At 44.9% G+C, this 25,462-nt stretch overlaps 1 long non-coding RNA gene across 1 annotated transcript in view; it reads left to right on the top strand.

The window, feature by feature from the left end:
- Positions 1-25,462, top strand: part of LOC306643537 — a 51,443-nt gene that overhangs the window by 6,457 nt on the left and 19,524 nt on the right. The gene's annotated exons all lie outside the window — the stretch shown is intronic.

Here is a 25,462-nt window from a genome sequence, read left to right as displayed (position 1 = left end):
GATGAGAGCAGTCATTTCCCTGATGCCTGTCTACTAAGGAGGGTGGGAGAGAGGACCACTTTGTCCCCTCTGGGAGATGAGAAAGACACTGTGCTGTCAAATCACATGAACATTCCAGGAATTCAAGAAAAACAAGCCTGTTTCTGATTCTGTGTGTCACCTATATTCTCTATGATGGAATTGTGTGGTGGCTCCAGACTCTCCCTCTATGCTTGTGGTCCCATGTCAAGCAATGACTAAGGTGACACTGCAGGCCATGAGCACAGTCCACAGGAAGTGCTCTGGGGAGCAGGAAGCACATGGCATTGACTTGCAGAGTTGAATGGCTGAGCTTAGTGATGGACAGACTGAGGAACCACTAACAGCTTGGAAACTTGCTTGTGCTCAGCACTTTTCTTCCCTTTTAGACTAAGCAGAGGATGAGAAACTCTGATTCTTGGTCCCCAATCCACTTTCACCCTCAATTCTTATGATTACAAATTTGTATTTATGGAGAGAATTGTTTTCTGTTCTTATTTCTGTTTTGGCCACTGTCTGTGTCAGAATGCTGTTAGAGCCCTGTGGCTTAACCCCAAATAAAAGAAATCCATGTGTGCCTGTCTTCTTTTTAAAACTACCTCTGATGTTTGACTCTTTCAGATTTAATAGTTGGGTGGTTACCATTCCTCTGTTCTCCCCTACACTTGGTATTTTCTCGGACAGACTTCTAGAGAGGAGGTAAGATGTCTGAAATGTGGTTCCAGCCTCTTATTAAGTAGGTGGGGGAATTAACACACAATTAGGGATAAAGCATGTGCTCACATTCTATGGTGATATAGAGGGAGAAGTTTGTAGATGTAGCGGGAGTAGATCGAGGTAGGGGTCTGTTCCCTATCTCAAAATAAAAAATAAAAGGGCTAGTGATGTAGTTCAGTGGTAAAGTGCCCCAAATTCAATCCCTAGTACCCTCCTGGACAAATGAAGGAACTCCTTCACTTGAAGTTGAAGGAATCCAGGAACTATCACTCCAAAATATAATACCCTCATATGTTGACTATTTTAAACTAAAGACACTGGGGGATCTGATATTGGAAGAGGTTTTACTATGAAATTTTCCTGTCTACCTAAAGATCAGATCTTCCAAAAGGGGACATGATGACCTTTGACCCCCTCCCTGAGTTTCCATTAACCAGGGAAAGTAGGAAGACTGAGGAATGTCACAGACTGTCAGACTTTTGTCAGTTTTTCAGGGAGTTTCCAGAGATAATAATATACAGGCTGTTGTCTGTTCTTTGAGTCCATTCATTTCCTTTAAAAAAATCATTCACTGTCCCTCAATATTGCCTATATTCCCCCATTTCCTCTCCCCTATGAAGAAGTGTATGGAAGTTTCTGGTTCTCTTTAGGTTATTGGGTGATCACCTTCCTGGGATGCCCTTGTGCACACAAATACATCTGTAAACCTCTCCTTCTGTTAAGCTGTCTATGGTGAATTCATTTTAGCAAATCCTCAGAAGGCAGAAGGAAAATTCCCCTTACTCCTACAAAGTAAAGATTGAGTATAAGGAGTGCATCTGAGCTGACCTCAGGATCTTGAGAGACATAGGGTACATAGGATTGAAAGCTCTGACTTGCACTAGCAGCTTCCTACCCCTGCTCCCACATCCTAACAGCTCCTGAAACCAGCCTGGCAGGTTGAATGGAGCTAGGAAAGAGCTGGGCAGAATGAGGTGAAGGGCCCTTCTTGGGGCAGAAATTAACGGTATATCAATTGCTCCATCTTAGACCCCGTTGTGGAGCATATACCAGCTTCCATCTGGGTCCTTGGCCAAGGTGGGAGGTGAAGAGTGTGCAGCTCTTGCCCATGGATCCCCAAAATGTAAAGGAGAGCACCACATAATTGGGGACCCAATGATGGAGCTGCCTACAAGGCTGAAGAGGTGGAATGTTGTTCCCAAACCCTGTGGTCACCTGGCTATCATATTCTATGTTTTAAAGTATTTTTAAAGAGTCCTTAAAACGCACATATTCCTGGAAAGTTTGAGGCCTCATCAACCTATACTTGGGCTGTGCCTTTAAAAAGAAACCTGTCTTTATTGAGGTATAATTTATATACCATAAGTATATATAAAGTGTATATTGCAACCATTGCTATAAACCAATTTTAAACCACTATAATCATTTCTCAAAGATCCCTCCTGTCCACTGCAGCCATTCCCCATTCCTGCCCTCAATCCCAGTCCCAGGCAACCACTGGTCTTTCTGTCTCTGTAGATCTGCCTCTTTTTTTTTTTTTTTTTTCATCTATTTTTAAAATTAAAAAAAAACATTTTAAAAATTTGTTCTAATTAGTTATACATGACAGTAGAATGCATTTATGCATTTTGATAGGTCATACATAAATGAAATATAATTTCTCATTTTTCTGATTGTGCATGTTGTAGGATCATATCAGTCATGCAGTCATATATGTACATGAGGTAATAATGTCTGTTTCACTCTACTATCCTTCCTACCTCTCTTTTTTTTATTGTAAACAAATGGGGTACAACTTTTTTCTCTGGTTGTACATGAAGTAGAGGCGTACCATTTGTGAAATCATACATTTACATAGGGTAATGGTGTTTGATTCATTCTGTTATTTTTTCCTCCCCCCAACCCCTCCTACCCCTCTTTTCCCTCTATTCAGTTCCTCCTTCCTCCATTCTTGCCTCCCTCCCACTCCCCATTATGTATCATCATCCATTTATCGGCGAGATCATTCACCCTTTGGTTTTTTGAGATTGGCTTGTCTCACTTAGCATGATATTCTCCAATTTCATCCATTTGCCTGCAGATGCCATAATTTTATTATTCTGTATGGCTGAGTAGTATTCAATTGTATATATTTACCACATTTATCCATTCATCAATTGAAGGACATCTAGGTTGGTTCCACAATCTGGCTATTGTGAATTGAGCAGCTATGAACATTGATGTGGCTGCATCACTGTAGTATGCTGATTTTAAGTCCTTTGGGTATAGGCCCAGGAGTGGAATAGCTGGGTCAAACGGTGGGTCCATTCCAAGTTTTCTAAGGAATCTCCACATTGCTTTCTAGAGTGGCTGCACTAATTTGCAGCCCTAACAGCAATGTATGAGTGTACCTTTCTCCCCACATCCTCTCCAACACCTATTGTTGCTTGTATTCTTGATAATCACCATTCTAATTGGTGCTTCCTACCTCTCTTACTATTTCTTGATAAATGGAGTCATATAATATGTAATCTTTTGTGTCCAGCTTTTTTCACTTGGCATGTTTTTGAGATTCACACATATTGTAGCCTATCACTAACCTGTTCCTTTTGACTGATGAATAACATTTTATTGTCTATATCACATTTTCATTCACTGTTGAGCTCTTGAGTTATTTTCCAGTTTGGGCTTTTTTTGAATAGTGCAGCTAGGAACATTCATGTACATCTTTTGTTGTTTTGTTTTGTTATGGTGCTACGGATCCAACCCAGGGCCTTGTACCTGCCAGGCAAGCACTCTACCATTGAACTACATCCCCAGTCCCTATGTACATGTCTTTGGATGTAGGCATTCATTTATCTTGGGCAGATTCCTGGGAGTGGAATTCCTGAGAAATACTATCCCCAGGAATAGATTGTTGGGCCTTATGATTATTTATACTTGACTATTTAAGAATCTGCTGAATTACTTTCCAAAAGGGTTGCACCCTTTTGCAATCTATGAGAGCAGTGTATGAGAATTACGGCTTCTCTATGTCCTTACCAATGCATGTTATTGTCCGGCTCTTATTACAGCCATCCTAGTGGGATGTGGTGTCTCAGTGGGGTTTTATTTTGCATTTCCCTAATTAAAAAAAGAGTCTTGAGACTCTTTTTATGTGCTTACTGGTCATTCATATGTCTTCTTCAGCAAGATGTCTAGCTGTTTTTAAAATTCAGGGAGAGGCAAATGATAAAATTCCTTGGGGATGGAGATGGAGGTCTGTCCATCTCCACTTTATTCTGAGTGCTGAGCACATAAATTTGAGAGTAAAAGGATGTGTTTTAGTTTTCTATTACTTTTTTTAAAGAAGTTACAATGTCGAAGGCTTAAAACAACACACTTTATTCTTTTACGGTTCTGGAGATCCTAAGTCTGCGATCAGTTTCACTGAGCCCAAATCAAGGTGTCAGCTGAGACCTTGGGGGCTATGGAGAGAATCCTTCTTTCTCCTTGTAATAAGGCTTAGTTTCTCTTCTACAGTGAAATATTTCTTTGCCTCCCTTTTATACCACTTCTGATTACATCCAGAACCCAACTAAGTATTTCATGGTACTGCTCTCAATCTCAAGAGCCTTAACTTGATCACACCTGCAAAGTCTCTTTGGCTATTAAAGGTCATTAGGATCTCAGTGTCCCAGGCGGGGTTTCAACCTACCGCAGTCAGTAACCATAAGTTAAATGAGTGAGGTGTTGCCTGGGCCGGAGGAAGTCACCTGACTGAGGGTGTGTCTTTTGGAGGACAATTAGGTCCTGGAGGGACACCAGAGCCACTTATGTGCTACAAATGCTACAGATCCTTTTTTCTTCTTATTCCTTTCCTTCCTACAAACAGGAGGCGCTGACAGCGTTTGAGAACTGGGGTGTTGAGAACTGAGCGCTGTTCCCGAGGGGTGGAGGGGCAAGACTAGAACTCAGGGCCTTTGATAGCCCGATTCTCCCCGCTGGCCTTGCTTCTCCTACTTCCCTTCCAGGCCCACTGCCTCTGCGTGGAGTAAGAGCTCAGCCTTTTCCCGGGCAGACGGGGATTCGCTCGTCACGGTCACGATGCCTCTGTCTACCCGAGACAGCCATGCTGCGATCTCGCTCACAGCCAGCAGGGGTCAGCATCCCCCGCGCAAAGGATCTTCAGGCTGCAGCGGGGACAGCCCGGCTCCGCGGCGGCGTTTCCCTGGGCACCACGTCATACGTAGTGGTGCTTGTGTGTCTTAGACACACAGACGTGTGCCTTCACTTCTCACCCTAACTCGCTTCGCCTCTTTCCCAGAGAAGGAAGTTTGGGTGTGGCAGCCGTAAGCGGGCTCCTGGAGCGCTCCTCCTGGGAGAAGGTCCTGGGCTTGGAGGAAGCACTCGCCTGGCTCAGAAAGGCTGGGGAAAGGGCGTGTGTCTGGGCATGGTGGGGCCCATGAGGAATAGAGGTCCGTGGGACACAGATATCCGTTTCTTTGTGCACTGAAAACTCAGGGAAGGACTAAGAGTAATGAACTGTATTTGGAATGAGTTTCTCAGCAAGGGTCTCAGATTCTTGGCCAAAGTTTGGTTCCCAAACCTCATGGTTCCATGAGCAAGAGCTTCCATCTTCAGAAGGTGGGGTGGGGTCAGGCTGTCTAGCTGCAGGGGGCTGAGTTAGGCCTGTGGAATTTCTTAGCCGCCCAGCACTTGTGGGGCTGCACTATACTTTTTTTAGGGGCTGAGCAAAGCCAGTAATTAAGGCCTTGGACTAATTGACTGCTTTCCCACTTGTTTGAGGCCTGATCTAAGCAGTTGCCCCCAGAAGCCTTTGGCTCCATCACTGCTTGACCACTACTCCTAGAAATAGCTATTCTAGTGAAAAGGAGTTAAGACAGCCCTTCCTTGCACCAGTGTCTTCCCAGGGGTTTATTTCTCTAACCTCAGAGAAGTCAGAAGTTAGAGCCCAGATCTGGTGTCAGAAAAACACCTGGGTGTTAGATCTGACGTTGCCACTCATCAGCTAGGGGATGATGGGGAAGTGCTCTGTTTTCCAGCCTTTTGTTCAACTAGGAGGCTAATCGTTTAGCCAGTTTGTATTTGTGGAGCCCCACATCTCTTGGTTTGTGCATCCCAGGAGGGCCTCAAGAGCCAGTTGATGGATGTGGCCTTGTGATGAGCCTGCTCCTGGTGGAGCACAGTTGCAGGACAGAAAATGCCGCCTGACCTGGATGACAGAGCAGTCTACAGTGTGTGCTCTCAACAGACACCTTTCTATGCTCCTCTTTGATCCAGCTCAGAGATCACTCCAGGCAGCTCATTGCATCTGAATGGTCATCCTCAATTACTGTAGCCAGATCATGTGATCCAAGATTCACCAGCTTCATGACTTTAGGAAAGTTATTTTACCTCTGTGGGAATTGGCTTCTGCAGAATGACTCTAAGATATCCTACCATCTGGACATGCCATGCAGAGCAAGAGGTAATTGTGGTACTGCTGGGCCAGGATACTGAGCCGAGCTCCTGGCCCTCAGCAACCTGGTATTGATAATCCAGGCAGTGAACACTTGGATCTTGATACTAAGACCAGAAAAAGTAGAAACCCCAAGCAAGCTAAGCTGGGCCTTCTGATGATGCTCTTGCTACTCCTGGGTGATGTGTTTGTTTCTGTGGAAATCCAGGGCCTGGCAGTGCTTTGGGGTTCCTGGATATTTGAAAACATTGACAGCTGGCCCTATGCTGTCTTAGACATGTTTGTCCTTTCTAATAAAGAATTCCTCTCAATAGCATTACGGAACCCTGCAGATAGCTCAAGGAGAGACTAAACCCTGGTTTTGAAGTAAACTTAGCCTTAATCTTTAAAGCAGACTCACAATCTATTATGAATAAAACTGCTATGAGCATTTGTGTATGACTTTGTATGGGCATGTGTTTTCACTTCTCTTGGATAAATATTTAGGAGTGTCATTTTTGGGGTCATGAGTTTCTTTACTCAGAATTTTGGATTGACAATTGTTTAAGATATTTGGAGAGTTGCTTCCCTCATGGAAGAGATTTCAATCAGATTTGACAGCAGGGAGAATGCTACGGGTACTGAGAGTCAGGGGTTGTTTTGTGAATAAAATGGGCAGTGTGTCTATGTGAAGAACTGGGTGTTTCTTCCACCTTGACTTGGGGATGTTCTTGATACCAGCTCTTCAGGGCCTCTGCTGCAGCTGCACAGAGACAGGCCTTGCATGACCCTTTGTGGCCCCTTATTGTATGTCTCTAATATCTGCATTTGTTAGACTATCAGAGGCCGCTCCTTTGGGATTTCCTCATGGTAGCATGGTTCAAGTCAAAGACACACACAGTTGATTCCGCCTCCCTTCGGTAGCCTGAGTCCCGGTCGCTTGGCACACAGGCACAGCTCCTGTTTCTGCTGTCCTGACCATGTCTCTCCACCAACTCACTTTGTGGAGCTCTCCTTTGGTTCATGTTCCAGACTGTCTCAACAAGAGACTTTTGTAACAAATTAAACCAGGGCTAACGCTTTTCATTACCTCAGACAATGTCGATGCCCCCTGACACACTAACTTATTTCACAAAATAAACTGTAATACTTAATTTGATTTTCATATCGTCCATGTGAGCTCCTAACTGGAGGGGAAAAGTGAATTTCACAATCAGCCCAAATGTCACTGCATGTTATTTTAAAATGTTGTCTTGCTATACACATTTTTGAGTATTGAATTTTTCTCTCTGATGAAATAGTTTTCTCAAGCAAGCAAAGCAATAAGGACAAATCACAGAGCCAAAAAAAAAAAAGCTGAAAGCAGAGGGATAGGGACTCTTGCCTGATGGGATGAGTTACTGAATAGTGCTTCTGTCTTCCACAACAGAGGGTAGACACTTACCTGTAATTAACCAGGCCAAAGTACTATTTACTGTGGTCTCAGGAAGAGTGAGACCCAGTAACCCTGCTGTGATTTTATTTAATCCTCAAAACAAATCTATGGGTAGAAATGATTGCCATGCATATTTTGTAGATGATGAACTTAAGGCTCCATGAGTAGATGAGATTTTCTTCCTTCCTTTGCTGCAGTTTAGTTGGTTTTTTTTTTTTTTTTTTTTTTTTTCAGTGCAATTTAGTTTTTGAGATGAGCCAGTCATAGGGAATCATGGAGCAAAATACCTGCCGGAGTCAGGCTAATGGGTCTTGGTCTCAGTCTTGAAATCCCAGGCTTTTTCTGTCATGATATTCCCACATTTTAGCATACATTCAGAGACAATGGTTAGTCTTATCCATGAGTCCTTTATCTCCTTTTTTAAACTTAAAGGTTTCACCTTTATATCCCCTTTCCTGACAACCAGCTATCAGGTCTGGGCATTCAGCCTTAATAGTAGACCACAATTGTCTCTTCTTTGATTTTCATACACTTTAATCACAAGAAGGGAGCCTATCAGTTGGACCCAAGAACAGTATTGTAGTCCCAAAAGTTTCATGTTTTCCCAGACATTATTCCATAGATGGTGTTCTCTCTGAGATAAAGTCCTTTTAGTGTGGGCTGCAGAAGACCCCGCCCTAGCCCTGTGGACTCCAGATGGTACACTAAATGTCAAAACTTCCTGTCCCCAAACCTCCCTCCCTGACAGGGCCCTCCATCTGCCTAGGTGCGAAATAGGTCTTGCCATTCCACCAGCATTCCTATGTCAAAGTTCTTACTATCTCTGTGTCTTCGGTGGGATAAATGAGTCCCCAGTGGAACTTTCTTAGGTCATGCTTAGGTCATGCTTCCATTATGATTACAATTATTGTAGCCTTGGATGTCTTTCTGGAAGAAATTCCTTCCCCACTTACCAAAGTAATCATTCCATCTACTCACTCACTTTGAAGCTTGGAAGAAAATAAACTAAGTATATAGTTCCAATTCCTAGTTTTATCCTTGGGGTTCCTTTAGATATCACCCAATACTGACTTGTGCATAGTTTATTATTGCTGAAATGGTCATATATTATTTACAGAATGATTAATAAACTGTAGAAATCAGTAACATTATATCAATAATTTATCTAAAACAATAGCCCACACAAATATTTCTATACTTTTTGAACTGGATAACTAGCCATATGTCATTCAATTTTATTTTTAATTGGATGAACACCTGCTGTGTGCCAGGCATGCTGAAGAACAAAGATGGGATAGTCCCTCCTTCCATCTAGTTCAGGAGATGGGCACTAAAATGGCTAACAAGGTTGTAGAGGAGGAAGAAAGCCTTGAAAGATGGGGATGTGGGTAGTAGAGAACAGACAGAAGGCCCACACACAGTGGAAAAACTTAGATTCAGAGGTAAAAACTGGTGAGTATGATTTCCCATAGAGGAACTAGGTCCTGGGGTGTTGGATCCCGTTAGAGTTCTTTTTGATCTTCTAGAATTTGGGAGAACAGAGAGTATTTCCAGGGCTCAGGCCATGAACTCTGCTCTCTATTACACAAATATGTTCAAATGAGCTTTGACCTGTTTGAGATTTGAGGTGATCAGGACAGGCCAAGATAGGGACATCGGAGTGGGACATCAGAAACCTAAACATGACAATGTGGTTTGCTATCATCGGGGGGCTCTGCCACCTTTGGGTCAGTCAGTCTTCCATTTCCACTGCCCAGGCTGGTAGTGCTGATTCCTTGGAGGCCAGTGTCCTGCTTAGCTACCCTCCTTGGCCAGTGGGCACAGCTTTCTCCTGGCCTGCCCCATACTAACAGGTAGGGAGTGTCTGGAAAATGGTTACTTCCCCTCTACCCAAAGAAAGTTTTTTTTTTTTTTTTTTTTTCCTTTTCAGGGAAGCTGTGAGAGACCCCAGAGATAATCAAGTCTACTGTTGCCCAAAGTATGGTCCAGGAAGGAGGATGGCCCCAAATCGTCTGAGGGCATGTGTTAGCAAGGCTCGTCCCTGAGCCTCATTGCAGACTCTTGAACCCCATCTCTGGTGTGAACCTGGGACCTACATCTCACTAGCTCTCTGGTGATTCAGACTGAAAACCTCAGAACTAGCCCAGGTCTTCCTTTTTTTTTTTTTTTTTTTTTTTTTTTTATTGTAAACAAATGGGATACATGTTGTTTCTCTGTTTGTACATGGCGTAAAGGCATACCATTTGTGTAATCATAAATTTACATAGAGCAATGTTGTTTGATTCATTCTGTTATTTTTTCCCTTCCCCCCACCCCCCAGGTCTTCCTTTTGCACCCAGTGAGAGGACTGGAACCTGGTAGGCAAAGGGTTACCAGAGGACAGAACGACTCCCTGCCCAGCACTGGTCACCCTTCTCAGTGTTACTGTTCCTTTCACCTTTCTCTGATAGTGGAGGATGGAGTCCAGGTTAGGGAGCTTAGTTGCTATAGGAGTGGAGATCCCAGGAGTGGGAAATTGAGGTCTGCAACTGGCCCCTGGAGGATTTTTCCAGTGTTTTTAGCCTGTGACTTCTGTATGAACTACCCATCTCTATCTGGCCCCCAGTCTTCCTATAAGGCCCAGCTACCTGCTTTCAGCCCTGTGTGCAGCTATAAACACCCACACTTCTACGGAGCTCCCTGACCTCCCTTTGCTACCATAGGGGGTCTCAGGCCATTTTATTTTCCACTCCTGCCTCAAAAAGTGAGCAAAGATCCTTTAGTACAAGAACAGCTGTAAAATCAGTTGTCCAGGACCTGTTTCTAACCCTGTGTGACTTTGAACAAGTTGCTAATCCTTTTTGATGTGTGAAAAATATTATCCAGTGTGTTTCTCCCTTTAGCTTCTCAATCTGTCTTAGTCTACCTTACCCATGAGCCTTGAGGAAGAAGAGTCAGAAAAAAAACAAGAACAAGAACAAAACCAACCCCTCCACATTTGGCTAAGGGTACCCCTGGTCATGCTCACAGTTTTATTCCCAATAGCTAACTATCACATAAAAGGTGCTCAAATATGGAGAAGCTGAATTATGGATAAATGTAAATAGAGACACAGAGATGCTAGTAGTCAGGGGAAGGACTTAGGTTGAAAAGACCCTTCCAGGCTATACTTCCTGCCAATGAGTTCCAGTAAACTCCTTCCCTGAACCCTACTTTACACTGAAGGATCTGAATATAATCAATAAATTGTGGTCTTGGCCTCCTCATCTGTACAATGATGTACTGGATAAGATGGCCCTTCTCCTTCATCTACCATTTTCTCTCATCACCTACTCCCTATTAGCTTACTGGTGTCTGTCTCTCAGAGCCCCCCACCCTCAGGGGAGACCATCCCAGCATTCTCTCCTTGCTCACAGACTTGGGTGTGTCTGCAGCTAGGCCTCCTCGCCTCTTTCCTCATGACCTTACGGGCTAGGGAATAGGAAAAAAGGGAGACATTCTTGGTTCTGCCTCCTCCTCTTGACTTACCTGACCTCTTCAATCTTCCCAGCCACCAGGCAGCCCACATGTGCTCTAAGAACACAGATATGAGAGGTGTGGAAAGAAAAGCCTGAAATGCAGGCCGGAGTGCCAGCTTCAGCCAGAGGGGGCTACTCAGGGGGGAAAGTAGCCACAGTCAGAGATGGTGGTGCAGGCCTTTCATCCCAGCTATTCAGGAGGCTGAGGTAGGAGGCTTGCAAGTTCAAGGCCAGCTTGGGCAACTTAGTGAGACTCAGTCTCAAAATAAAAGGGTCAAGAGTATAACTCAGAAGCAAAGTACTGGCCTAGTTTGCACCAGGACCTAGGTTCATTTCCTAGCATGCACATGCGCGCACACACACACACACACACACACACACACACACACACACACAGTCACATAACTGCCAGAATCTAAGCAGTTCCTGCATTTCAGCAAGACCAAGTGAGGAGGGGCCCCGATGCCTGGCAAGGCTCCCTTGTTATTAATAAAGGACAAAGGATCTGAGAGAAAGGGAATCTTCTTAGAACTTTTCTAAGAGCTTAGAAGGTAAACTTTCCCACCAGTGGAGAGAGGAAAGGAAAATCCAGTTAGCAGCATGGCATTCTGGCAGGCAGCTGAAGTGGTGGCCCGGGTGGGAGGCAGTGAAAGCAGGTATAACCTCGTCAGGGCCCCCAGAGACCAAGTATCCTGAGTGGAAATTCAAGCTGAGCCTGCTTACTGCTTCCTGGTCCCAGATGTTAAAATTCAACAGGGAGGAAAAGGATGTTGGGAAGCCATCCAGGAATGTTCAGGGTCTGCTGAGAGGTTAAACCAAATGCACTGTGAACCAGCCTTGTTGTGTCCAGTAGGAGGGAGGCCGAAGTACTTGGCCACATGAGGAGACAGAAAATGAGAACTCAGATTCAAGTTCACTGTAGGGTGAGGGATGCTCCTGTCTGGAGCTTCCTCACACACCTAGACACATAGCCCTCATCTTCCCTGAGCTGGCACATGTGGCCCTGAATCTTGGGAAGCAGCATAGCCCAGGGTTTCACCATTAGGGACAGAAAAGACAAACTGGAGAACATGGGGTTCAGCCCTGGCTGGGCTCCCTGCCCCAGCTGCAGCTGCATGGGTTTGCCCTGGCCCTCTCATCGTCTCCCCTTGAAGAGGAAGGGCAATAGGAGAAGTTAAATCCAATGGAACCAGAATATAACTTGCTATGTTTGGTGGAAGATATGGGTGGATTGACTGCTCTCCTGCATGTGGGGCCCATGGAGGGCATCTAGTCAAGTGTCCTCAGTCTTGTCATCGGGGCACTCCTTTGTAAAAACACCAATGTCACCACCTGCCCCACTCCTGGCATAGTTAGTTTTAGGACATCATAAGCTTTTTTTTTAAATTTTGTTTTTACTTTTTATTTTCTTCGTGGTGGTGGGCACTGGGGATTGAACTCAGGGGCACTCAATCACTGAGCCTCATCCCCAGCCCTATGTTGTATTTTATTTAGAGACAGAATCTCACTGAGTTGCTTAGCATCTCACTTTTGTTGAGGCTGGTATTGAACTCGTAATCCTCCTGTCCCAGCCTCCCAAGCCACTGGGATTGTTTTTATTTTCTTATTATAAAAAAACATAGTGAATGGAATAGTTTCAGCCTTCCTCCTCACCTGTCATTGGTTTAAACAAGTCTCAGTCCTTGGCTAGTCCCGTTGCAGCACTATCCCCATCAACCCTCCCCATGCAGGTCCCCTGTATTACTTTGAGCCATCCCAGACATCATAAGCTCAGTACTGCCATTCCCAGGTGGTTCTCACGTGCCCACAGGGTTAAGACTCACAGATCTAGTTCAATTGAATAGTTGAAGTGAACTGAAAGACTCAGAAAGGAGAAAGGACTTGAAGTCCCATGAAAATTCTCTTCCTAACACAGAGTGTTAATTCTACAAACAGGTGAACTTGGCAGTACTCTAGAGACTTCTGGAGTATCTTTCGTCAAACTCCTGGAAAGGCTCATTGACCTCCCAGAGGTAGCATGGGCTCTTCCCCAGGTACCAGCAAAGGTTTCTTTTCTTTTGGTCTGTGTCCCATTTTGTTCTGCCAATTTTGTTGCAAGACTGCCCAGTAGCAGCCCTGTTTGAATCCTCTGAGTCCTCAGGGCTCCGACTGGAAGGCATCAGTTCTGTTTCCCAGTTGCAGGGTCAGGGATCTGAAATGATTTCTGGCCTTTAGGAAAGTTCCCTTTTGAGTCCCCGCTGCCAATTGGGCCTCTTCCTGGAGCTCTTTCACATGATTCTGCAGAGGCAGCCTGCTGCCCTGCCTGGCTCTTGAAGAGGCTGTGTTTGGGGCCAGGCCAGGGAGAGAGAAGGTGGTATTGTGTGCCCTGGCCTTAAGAGGAGTGGGGGAGTTGGGATACGCCAGCACATCCCTGGACCAGCCCATACTCTGTCGGAGTTTCAACGATATGCAAGGGTGGAGATCCCAGAAATTAAAGCCTCAGAAACTCAACGTCTTCATTCAGTATTTAGCCTGAAGTCTAAGGGAGAGTCACATTTGTCATCTTAAAAGAATTAGTGGCTTCTAGTAGAATTTCAACTGGGGCCCTGACTTGGGCTGTTATTGCTTTTTGTCCCATCCAGGGTTTAACCTGTACATTGCTAGATAGAACTGGGTGTTCTTGGGTACAGGTGGGTGTTGGGGGAGAAAGGTTGTCAGAATGGACTCAGCATGCATCACAGACAAACTTCTGAAACCCTGGGCAGAACCACAGTAGTATCCCACACGCAAAAACCTTTGGTCCAGCTGATAAGGCAAACAGGCCCATCCATATCGGAGGCACCCACAGGGAAGCCAAATCTCTGTGTGCCGGTAAACTGACTCAGAGGACTAATGTCCACTAAGTATGGCTGTCAGAGGACAGAGGAAGGGAGCTATCAAAAGTGAGAGACATGGGGCTGGGGTCGTGGCTCAGTGGCAGAGCACTTGCCTAGCTAGTGTGAGGCACTGGGTTCGATTCTTAGCACCACATTAAAAAAAAAAAAAAATGAATGAATAAAACAAAGGTCCATCAACATCTAAAAAAAAAATTTTTTTTTTAAAGTGAGAGGCAGCATGCTTGAAGTGGTAGGAGAGTTAGACAGACTAAGTGTTATCCTTGGACACAATGGAGGCAAAACAGGAGCCCCCATCCTCCCTCTCTGAATCAGAATACCAGGTTAGCTCAGTTCACATCAAGTCAGGCCCTGTCCCGGTGGCAGACACTCACCTCTTTTACCTTCTGTCATTGAATCCCCAGAGGGCCAAGACAAAAACACCCTTATTTTTCCAGGAAATGTGCAAATATATCTTATGGTATTTCACAAACATCTAATTTTTATACTACACACACTTTTATGCTATACAGACATCTTAGTGTAGAAGAATATATATCCCTAAACCTACTAGTGGCATATTCAACCCCAGGATCGGGCTTAGTTGATGTGGTTGGCTCATAGAGGTTGCTGAGTTCTCCTCCAAAATAGGCCCAGGATGGGGATGGGGTGGGGTGACGTGGTAGGCAAAGCTGGATGTTCACTTGGACTGATAAAACATGTAATCTAGGGGAAGTACAAATTTTGCTAAGTCTTTTATCTTTGATTTCAAGCTGCATAGGTTAATTTAGCATCTCACTAAAATCTTTCAAATTATTACTTTTCTTTTTTTGAATTAAAAACCAAAAGAGATTGACACCAGTTGTGATGGCACATGCCTATAATTCCAGTGACAGGGGGAGACTAAGGTAGGAGGATCACAAGTTCAGTAACTTAGTGAGACTCTGTCTCAAAATAAAAAATGAAAAATGCTGTGGCTGTAGTTCAATGCCTAAGCACCATTGGGTTCAATCTCCAGTACCTCCTCATACCAAAAAATAAAAAATGAAAACCCAGAGATTGGATTGCCCTGGATAATGGAAACAGTCAAAGTGTAGTCAAACCAGGAATTCTTCCCTCCTCACTTTCAAAGCCCTTTCCAAGGAATTTTATTTAAAGAAAACAAAAAATTAAAGGCGATGATTACTCAGTCTGCCTGCTTCTGGTTGCCAGGCAATGGGAGGCCAAGGGTAGTTTGGACTCATTCCTGGCTCCTGGAGGAGGAAAGTGTGCAGGGAGGCTTCCTGTCAGCTGTACTATGTGGTCTCTGGGAACAGGCAGTGTCCGAAACCAGGCATTGTGCTCACTGACCAGCCTGGATCATGCTGGCTGGCTGTGAGTTTGTCTTTGTCTCTGGTCGCCAGTCTCTCTCCCTTCCCTGGCCCCTGAAAAAGCCCATCCCCATTCCAGCCCAGGAGCTCTGTCTTTGCACCACACCTGTCTTTTTCCCCTGCCCCAAAGGTCAAGCCTGAAACCAGTGAATATCTCCTCCCCAGGAGCCCTAGAAAAACTCCAAATGATCGGTCCAATTGTTTCCCTTTTCCATAATTAGGTTTCTTTTAGTCTACCTTCCTTACCACACTGATGGGGGACACTACTTTCTTGATTGTGGTATTTTCCTCTTTATCCAGCCTCAAGGGTTAAATTCAAGGCCCTGTGGTCCCTTTCCCACCTCATCAGATCCTAGGACCATCTCCAGGGAGTTAGATGAGACATTTAAATTGCCTCAAAGACAATAAACAAATCTACAAGAAGGTTCTGGACCTGAATCCTGAAATCCCAATGTCCCCATGCAGAGATCTCAGCTCCTGTTTCCTAAATCCCCACTACCTTCTGTCAGGGTTGCTTATAGAGGGACAAACACCCACAGGAGAACATTGGCCCACATACTGGTCTGTAGCATCCAAGTGAATTTATAGGTGAACACTTTCAGTCTAAAGATGACCATTTTCATGGGTGCAGCTGCCTTTGGCTGCATGACACTCCTTGGTCAGAGGCTCAGACACATGGGGTCTTCAGCGACTTCACCTTGGCTGGTCCACTACTGAGCTCCTGGAGCTCCCCACATGTTCCCTCTGGCTCCTCCAAAATAATGCATTCTCCTGGCAAGACTATAGTCCCTCACAAGGAGCTGCTGAGAAGGATGAGGGGAAATTCAGCTTTATCTCCTGTTCTCCAGATGGCTCATTAGAAAAAGGAGATAAGGGTAACCTCAATCTCTCCAAGCAAGAACACTGCAACCCAGAGCTTTATTTAAGGAAACCTTTCCTGTCATAAGGACTTCTCATTTGGTCCTTTCTTGGGGACAGAGCCTTTGGAGCAAGCAAAACTGTCTTCAAAGAGATGTACATCCCCTTACATTGCTGCTTCTTCACAGGATACCACACCAAGGGACTGTGAGTGTGAGGCCAAAGCAATGGAGAAGGGGGGGGTCTGGATTGCAGGATTCCAGGTAGAATAGCCTCTGACCTTGGACCCTGTGACTTCTGTGCTGAGAGCGATCCAAGAGCAATTCGCAACTAATGAATTATTATTAAGCACCCTGTGGCTCTGTTAACTCATCTGTAAGTTGAGGAAAATTTTAATGAAAGCCAAGGATGGGCCCCAGATGAATTTTTTTGCAGTTCCTTCTGTTTTCAAGACAGATGACTCTGTGCAGGGTAGTTGTTTGAACTAGTGGTTCAAGTGCTTTGGGGCTGCAGTGGTCAGAGATGCCTTCCTAGATTGGTAGCTCCTTGCAGATAGGGCTTGTGGGTTTCCTGGCTGTATCCCCATTCCATTCCTAGAATTCAACAGGTACTCAGTAATTGCATTCTGAAGGAACGGATAGAGCAAGGAGTTTGAGTCTAGAAAGAGAGTGGGATATGCCAGGCATATGGGAGAAGGGAGGGCCTTACAGGCTGGAATATGGCACGCATGGGGTGGGGGCTGGGCTGCCCTGCTGTTTGCTGACAACTTCCAGGCAGCAAAGCGTTTAACGTCTGGACTCTTTTCCAAGGGCTGCTGACTGCAGTCAGTCCATAGCATTTCAGCCCATCTGGCAAAGGGACTCTTGTCCTCATTAACATGCCTTTATCTATATCAGAACGCAGATTCAAGGACCCTGGCTAGAGTAGGGAGCAGCCTGACGCCCCAGAAACTATAGTACCAAAGCAAAGCCTGGCAGGGATTTCAGCTTCAGCAGCAGGTAGCCAAGTGTGGGTGGGAATACAGATATTTTGTTCAGGGAAGTGGGAGGAAATTTAGAGTTCTTTATGGAAAATAGAGTAGGTTAGCTCATTTATTACTTATGCAGTCTTTTCAAGGATAACACAGACTTAATGCTAACCTAAAACCATTTTCCTACAAAGCCTCCAAAATATCAAAAGAAGCCACGAAGTGCCCTCTTTCCAGTAGAAGAGTGGCTAAGGAGAGCCACCGCAGAACTGTGGGCCTTTCCCTGCAGCCTGGGCTGACAACTCCTTTGTGATCCTTGTCTATTTTATTACTGCAGTCTCTGGGCTCAGCGTTATTTCAGAACATCGCTGAGGAAATAAAACTGAAGAAAAGAAGGTTGTCTGGTTATTGGCTCTGGCTGACATCTCCCCTGTATGATTCTCATAAAGTTATTTGGGCTTACCCCCAACCTTATGGAACAGAAAGAGGCTAGGACTGGAAGTTCTGCAAATTGTCACTCCACTCTTCCAATTTATCAAAATCCAAGATCTAAAGTCAAAGGGGTCCATTGAGTGTTATTTCTGGTCTCATGAACACTAGGTCTTGGGGTGATTAATTAGTTTTGGGTTTTCTCAGTTTCAAATGTGTCATTCAACCAGTGCCTAGAACTATTATTAGGCATCATTGGTAGATAAAGAAAATGCACGCAACAGAATTGCTTGCCTCAAGAAGCCCACAGAGGTTTGAGAGATCAAGACTAACACATTCAAAACAGACGTAGACTGTATCAGGGTGGTGATTAAAGTCCACCTTTTCAGAACTTGGCCATGGCTAGCCTCTGGGAGACACAGTACACCACAGAAGGAAACCCAGGAGTGTCTGGGAGGGAATGTTCATGGAGGCAGGGGCAGAACTGCCTCCAGCACTAAGAACCAAACGAGGGATGGAAAAACTTCAAGCTGCAGGACTGACATGAATCAGGTGGCTTTTTACCTCCAGGTGGCTGACCATTTCCTCCTCCATTAAAAAACATTAAACATTATGATGTGTCAGGAACTAGCTACTTTAACAGAAGTAGGTCACTTGATCCTCTGAATAACCCAGTGAAGTAGGTACTATTATTACCCCACTTTCTGGATGAGAAAACTAAGATATCAGCAGGATCTAGCCACAAGGCCAGACTCAGCAGTGCACTTCAGGTCCAGACCACTGATCATGTGATCAGCTGCTCCCCACCGGGCCAGGCTGAAGTTTTGAACAGGACTTAGCATCTGAGAATCTTCTAGAATGCAACAGAGATAGTGGAGGGCAGCCTGTGGCTCTGGGAGCTCTGGAAGGATGCCCCAACACAGAACCAGGGACAAAAGTCACATCAGAGCACTCCCGCCCGAGGCCTCATGGCAGCAGAGCAGCATGACCCTTGTCCCATCCCAATAACTTCAGCTGCTGGGAGTGAGGGACACAGCAGAGGACTGCAGCTTCCCTGGGCCTTTTGCTGACTGAATATCTGAACCGCCCTATTTCCTACTGATTGTACAACATGATGAGCAGGTAGGCAGACATGGCCATCTCAGTTTTCAGATGTCCCAGGAAGAGAAGAACTAAAGTTGGTGGGTAGTGAAGGTATCAGCAAAGGAAATGTTGGTGGAACTAACTACATGGTAACTTCCAGAAGAGATCACAGAGGAATGTTAGACAGAATGGGATAGACTCTCTTTGCTTTGGAAACTTCCAGAAAGAAGGGAAGGAAGTCAGGTTTCCAGAAACAGCCTGAACTTGAGATAATCACTGCAGAAATTGTGGAAGCAAGAGAGGCTGGGTGAGAGCTGCCCAGAGAGGTGTTGGGGAGGACCCTGGCACAGCCACAAGGCTGCGGGGGGCGGGACCTCAGTGACCAACCTGAGGACAGGGAGTGGCTGTGCGGTGGGACAAGAGGACTTCATTGTCAATCTGAATAGAAAGCTGCTGTGCTTACCACAAAAACTTATTTTACTTCCTCCCTGTGAAACCGAAGCAAGAAGAAAGAAAAATAGAATTCTGATCTTCCTTCTATAAGAGACAAAACTTTCAAAATAGCTAATTTTTGCAGTCCAGCTCCTTTGATAGAAAAATTGTGTGCATAGGGATATTTAAATGAGATCTATATCTGGTGAGAACAGCTTAGTGTCTCTGAAGTGTTTGCAGCCACAGCGTCCTGTGGCCACAAGCTTGCAAACGCTCCCCCAAAGCCCAGCCCATAGCCTGCTCATCCACCTACACTGAAGTTGCTTCTCTAACTAGAACAAATAATACTATGTCTTTCTCCAGTCTACAAAGGCCTGGTAACATTCCTACATAAAATGCCAGCAGCAAAGGGCCTTTGTTGAATTAAACAGGAGGTAGTGAATCAGAAGCTGGGTAATGAGCTCTGACTGCCTGGCAGATACCGGGCACAGGAGCAGGAATAAGACCTGCCCCTGCCTGCAAGGAGCTCAGGCTCAGGGAAACCATGGCAAGCACAGCTCAGGGTACTAGGGAGCTGTCAGGGTGACAGACTCAAGTTCCACATCCCAGGAACACTTCCCCAAACTCACACCCTCCAATCCCAGTCCAAACAGGGGCCTTTGTCATTCACACTAGGAAGGGGCTCCTATGATAGGATTTCTTTCCTTCTCATTTTATCCCTTGTCTCCATTCCACCCCTGCAAATAAACTGTTGAAATAAGCTAGCATTTAACATAAAATAACAATAAAGACAGATTATGCAACTAACAATAGCGACCATCAATCCTTTACAGTGAGGTCCCACCCATGCTAACGAATGAAGTCTGGCTTTCCCAGGTGTTTTGTGTACAGCCAGGTGGAGGACCACTGCTGAGGGTTTAGGATGTCAGGGGATAGCAGCAGGAAGGAGACTGCCCAACCCCATTGTGTACGCTGGAGTGTTTCAGCTCCAGGGTTTCTTCTGGCTGGTGAGAATGAGACCTTGCAGTTCCTAAGCAGAGACTTACTGAGGAATTGTCATCTGAACCTCACCATGGAGATCCCACAGTCCCGAGGGCACATTGGTGGGAAGTAGACAGCACACAGAAGAGGCATGCCCATGCCGCCAGCTCAGTGCATCTTTCTAGGGAACAGCCAGGTACAGATGTCCTCTTCAGCTGGCCTGGGAACTCATGAGGGTCCTGCCCACCTATTTCCAGCCTCCTGGCCTTGCTTCAACAAGTTGCGCCTGGGCTGTTTTCTAGGCTGCTGCTCCCTGGCGGTCCTGGGTTTCCCATTTGTCACCTCCGTGAGAAAATTTAACAGTTTTGCCAGACCCCATATAAACAGGAAGGCAAGCTGTTAACAAGAGCCTCCTGCCCTGCTGCCAAGCCCAGAGCTGGGTTTCCTTCCTCCCAGCCTGTCAATGGTGAGCAGGAGGAAAGCAGAGAATGGTGCTCTCTGGGTACTGGATGGGCTCCCTTTTGACCACTTGAATGCCAGTGTTGGGGTTTGCTGACAGCTGGGTCTGCAGCTGGCTGGCTTTGTCGGTTTTTTTTTTTGCTTTTTTTTTTTTTTTTTTTTTTTTTGAGGGACAGTTACTGATTAAACCAGGAACAAAGCAAGACTACAGTCGTGGCTGTGCACACCAATGCCGCTGAACAGCAGAGAACAATTAATTGCCGTGTTGTGGAATGTGTGGATGGGGGCAGGGAGGCTGTTGGAAAATGTAAGAATGTGCAGGGAAATGTCAAGCAAGTGCTTGTGTTCATTAGAAGCTGAGAGAGGGAACCCGCTCTCAGGACCTCCCACAGTGGCACAGCTCTGGTCACCCCCTGCACATTCCACAGCCTTCCCAACTGGGGTGGTCTGGCACACTGATGAGCTGCAAATGGATCACACATTGCTAAGAAGATAAGAAGCTCCTCAACCTTTGGGATGGCAGATTTATCCACATACCTAACATATGGTTACAAAAAATGCCCATGAAAAACGTCTCTCCCCAGGTTTGCTGTGGCACTATACAAGCCAGAGTCTACTATAATTCTCCTATAATTCTACTATAATTCTACTATAATTCTCCCAAAGCTTGCAATCTCTTACACAAGAATCAGAAAGATAAGGCAACAATAGGGTCAGGAGTCCCTGAGCCCACCACTCTATTATCAGTGAAGGAAGATCACTGGGTCTTTAGTGCTACAGTGTCAAAACAGCTTCTGCAGAGAAAAAGGAAGGGGTATGTATGTATTAAAGCAAGAGATTCTAAATACATCCATGTGGAAAAAAAAAAAAAGAGATAGAAAAGAAGAGCAAGAATATCATCCAAAGGGATCTGCAGTAGTTTTGAGATGGTTTGGAGCCCAAAACATGGGGAATTTAGAGGGTTCTGGACACCCTTTGAATAGCTTTATAAAGGCTAAAGATTAAAATTTCTTTTATTGATGCCTTTTTTTATTTACTGGACTGTATGTTGGATTTCCTGCAAAGACTGAGACTTGTGGGGCCCTGGGATTTACTGAAGTAACACAAAAACATTATTTTTCCTATCCTGGGTTCTTCCTAGAAAGTTGAGCTTCAGATAAGGGATTGTGTGCATGTGGTTTATCTGGGAAGAGGTTCTAGGGAATAGAAGTGAGGGACCTCAATATAAGGTGTGTAATCAAGGCTACTACTGAGCAACTGGAGCTTAATCATGCTCAGGATTTTAGCAGCATGTAAAAAAAGATCTCAGGATTGTCCACCTGATGATCAGTCAGGAGAGGCATTCAACCATCCCTTCCCATTGCCCATTGCTTGAGGGGCACACTGAAGGCATTAACTCCCCCATAGGTCTGGACTGTGCACATCTGAGTGCTTATGTGGGCTCCCACTAATGTCCATGGTGTCATAGAAACCCCAAAATAGGGAATGCTGAAGACATGGACCTTCTCTTGAGGCAAGAGGCTGTCAGCGTGAGGTTGGCACAAACGTCAGGCAGAAGTAGAGTTGAGGTCAAAGATGGGAGGCAGGATGCCAGAGGCATCTGTCCTACCATCACCAAGAACTTGGGCCAGGTCCCTGACTTCACCTAGGAAATGACCGAGATACAAAGACAGGAAGGGTGGGCAGCTTTAGGTCAAGTTGTGGTAGAGGAACATGCAGGGCCTTCCTACTTTCCTTTATGTGCCCTCTCCTACCTGGATGAGGCCCCTGACCTTACATTCCATGCCAGTATCACTCATGGGCTGGCAGCCCCAGGAACTCCCACCACAGGGGCCCCTCTGTTCAGGGCTTCCCTGCCTTATTTCCTGGGTCCTATATCCCCCTATAGTCCCATCAACTGCATTAAACCTCCCATTCCTTACTGGGAGAATCTCTACTTACCATTACAAGGCAAAATTAAAATTAAACTATGTGGTTGTAAATTGGGTCCCATGTAAGTGACTCCAGTGGTGGAATTCCAGGTGGGCAAGTCCAAGGAATGTAGACAGTGCTGGGAGGAGGGTCAAAAAGCCAGTGAGTTTCCCTATCCCAAGGAATGCCTTGATGGAGTCCTAAATTGAACACATGGTTTCCTAAATCCATTTCAGTTCATGGTTGTCTGTTATGAGTTCCCTTCAGCTCAGAGAAGGAGTAACATGTACTGTTTTGTGGCTTCCTGTATGGAGAGGGCAGGAATGAGGAAGTCCAGAGAACACTGTCCTGGGCACCACAGGAGACCCAGCCAAGTCTCCAAGCACAGAAAGGCACATGGCAAGAAATTTCCTTCCTGCACATCTATGGGTGTGATGGACACCCTCATTCCTGGGACTTAAGGTGATATGTAACTGGACCGAAAAGGGCCCTGGCTTGATTTAAACACTTGGATCTCCCCCCTTGGCCCATGCATCTTGTCACCTCTTAAGTAGGCTTTGCTACTGACCTTGAGGGGAGTATAAACCAAAGCTGGATCAATAATACAAGATGCTGGTCCCATTAATTTCATTTACTGTGACTCTGGCAGAAAAGTTAAAATGTGATTTGTGCTGAGGAAATTTTAATTTTTTTCCCCTTGCTTTATCTTTTAAAAAATGATTAGTTTGAAGTCTATCTTACCTGATAGCTCTAGTTATATCCTAATTTGTACTTCCCTTGAAACAATTTCCAGAGGGTCCTCTGTCTCAGAAGGAAGCCCAAAAAGGAGACTGTGGGAACTTTAGAAAAATTCAGTTCTGTTTTGTCAGTCAGGGTTCAGTGAGAGAAGCAGAACCCCTTAAAAGTAGGCAACTGTGTGTGTATGTGTGTGTGTGTGTGTGTGTGTGAGAGAGAGAGAGAGAGAGAGAGAGAGAGAGAGAGGGAGGGAGAGAGAGAATGCCCCAGGGATTGACCTTTCACAATTGTGGGGCTGATTGCAGAGTCTCTGTAAAGCTGATGGAACCTGCAAGGAAGGACAAAAACCAGCGTCAATCAAGTCAGCTGCCTCTGACTTGATAGGGTCCTTCAGGAGAAGTTTGCACTCCCTGCAATGGAACTGACAGGCATGTTGAAGAAGGATTCAGGGGAAGGTGGAACTGCTGTAGGTCTGACTGCTGCCCCAATCCAACAAGGTGAACCAGCAGATAAACAACAACATTGGTAAGGTATAAAATGGCTGCTTCTTCACATTTATCTTCCCAATCTCCCTTCTGGCCATCTGACCAGAAACCCACAGGAAAAGGAATTCTGGGAAATGTAGTCCAGCCTAGCCAAATTGACCATTTCAAAGCCAGACATGTCCTAAGCAAAATAATAGTAAATTATTGTTTGGCAAGATCAGAGCCACACCATTTGAGCAGTGTGCCAAATACTTTATGTAAATTATTTAATCTCATAATAGTTTTATGAGAAAAATATTCTATCCCCGTTTTATAGGCGTGGAATCCAAGAGCGCATGTTGGACGACCCAGCACTCACTCTGCTTTGGCATTTTTTTCATGTCTCTAGTTCTTTATTCATCACTACTGAAATCCTCCTTCTGCTCCTGTTTCCCATATTGTTTGGAATAGTTTGGCTTTGACCAAAAATAATGGTCATACCACAGAGAGTTCCTCAGATGAGCAGAATGAGGGATAAAAAGAAAAGCAAGGCTGGGTTATAGCTCAGTGATGGAGTGCTTGCCTAGCATGTGTGAGGCACTGGGTTTAATTCTCAACACCACATAAAAATAAACAAATAAATAAAACAAAGATATTGTGTCCATCTATAACTAAAAAAAATTAAAAAAAAAAAAGCAGTCACAGCCTTCCTAACTGATTCATAATTTCTATTACATCAGGGGTTGCCTATCACTGCAAAAGTGTGGAAATGATAATATTGAGTCCCCACTTTTTTTCTCCTGAAACCCAGTTTCCTTGATCTTCCTGCTTTTATATGCCTTAACTTACTCCCAGGTTTGGAAATATCAAATGGGCCTTTGTGATTCCCAGAGGGAACTTCAACAAAAATACGAAAAGAAATAGGCTAGAAGGGTCTCATAATGAATATTTTTACCACTTCTCCTCTGCCTTGAATTGTTTCTTGGCCTGGGCTTTTAACCTTGCATTACACAAGAGAGTAGTACAAAGCTTTTATATTAGACATGTGTTCTAAGCGCCAAGAGGACTAGGGGTATGTTTTAATTTGATTAACTCAGTGTATCTTTTTAACAATTTTAATGCTGACATTTGGTAAAATGCAAAAACAAAACTGCTGAAGGTTAACTTTTGGAGATGCCAACAAAAGATGATTGGTTATTTGTTCTCATTCTCTGGCACTACAAAATTATCTTTGTCTCCATGTTCAGTTTTTGCCCCAGTTAGTGGATGATACTCTGAGCAGTCGCACCAATCCCAGTTCCTCCATTGTCTCATCCAGAGTCAGTGCTTCTGTGTCATTTCCAGTAGATTCGCACAAATTAACCTTACAAAGTTAATGTTTAATTTTAAAAGTTGCACTTTTTTTCTATTTCCATTTTGGTTAGCAGACCAGATGCTTTGCCAAATTTACCCTCAGCTAATTGCATAGTTCAATGTCCTGAAATGTGCCCTTGTTTGCTTAGAATCTGCTGATTTGCAAAAGAAATTGTTCCAGGAATGTGGGTCACTGTGGACGCTCCCATGGAAGCTGAATTGACCAGGAATGAGCCATGCAGCCCTGGCTGGGGCATTGGGTGCTTGTAAATTTGCAGAAATAGAGGACTCTCCAGGGCAGGATTTTCATTCTAATGATAAGACTCCTGGAGATGGGGGAAAGCTGGGGCCTGCAGACATGGACAAAAATCAGTTTGGCTCTGATCCACCTTTGGAATCCCCTCAAGCTTTTCATCTTGAGCAGGCTTTGGATCAAGATTGAAATAAAACGTTAATGCACAGCCAAAGGAAAATAATTTCAA

The sequence above is a fragment of the Sciurus vulgaris genome (assembly GCF_902686455.1).
Source record: "Sciurus vulgaris genome assembly, chromosome: 14".
Classification (NCBI taxonomy): Eukaryota; Metazoa; Chordata; class Mammalia; order Rodentia; family Sciuridae; genus Sciurus; species Sciurus vulgaris.
Note: the sequence above shows the minus strand (reverse complement) of the source record. Positions and strands in the feature narration are given on the sequence as shown.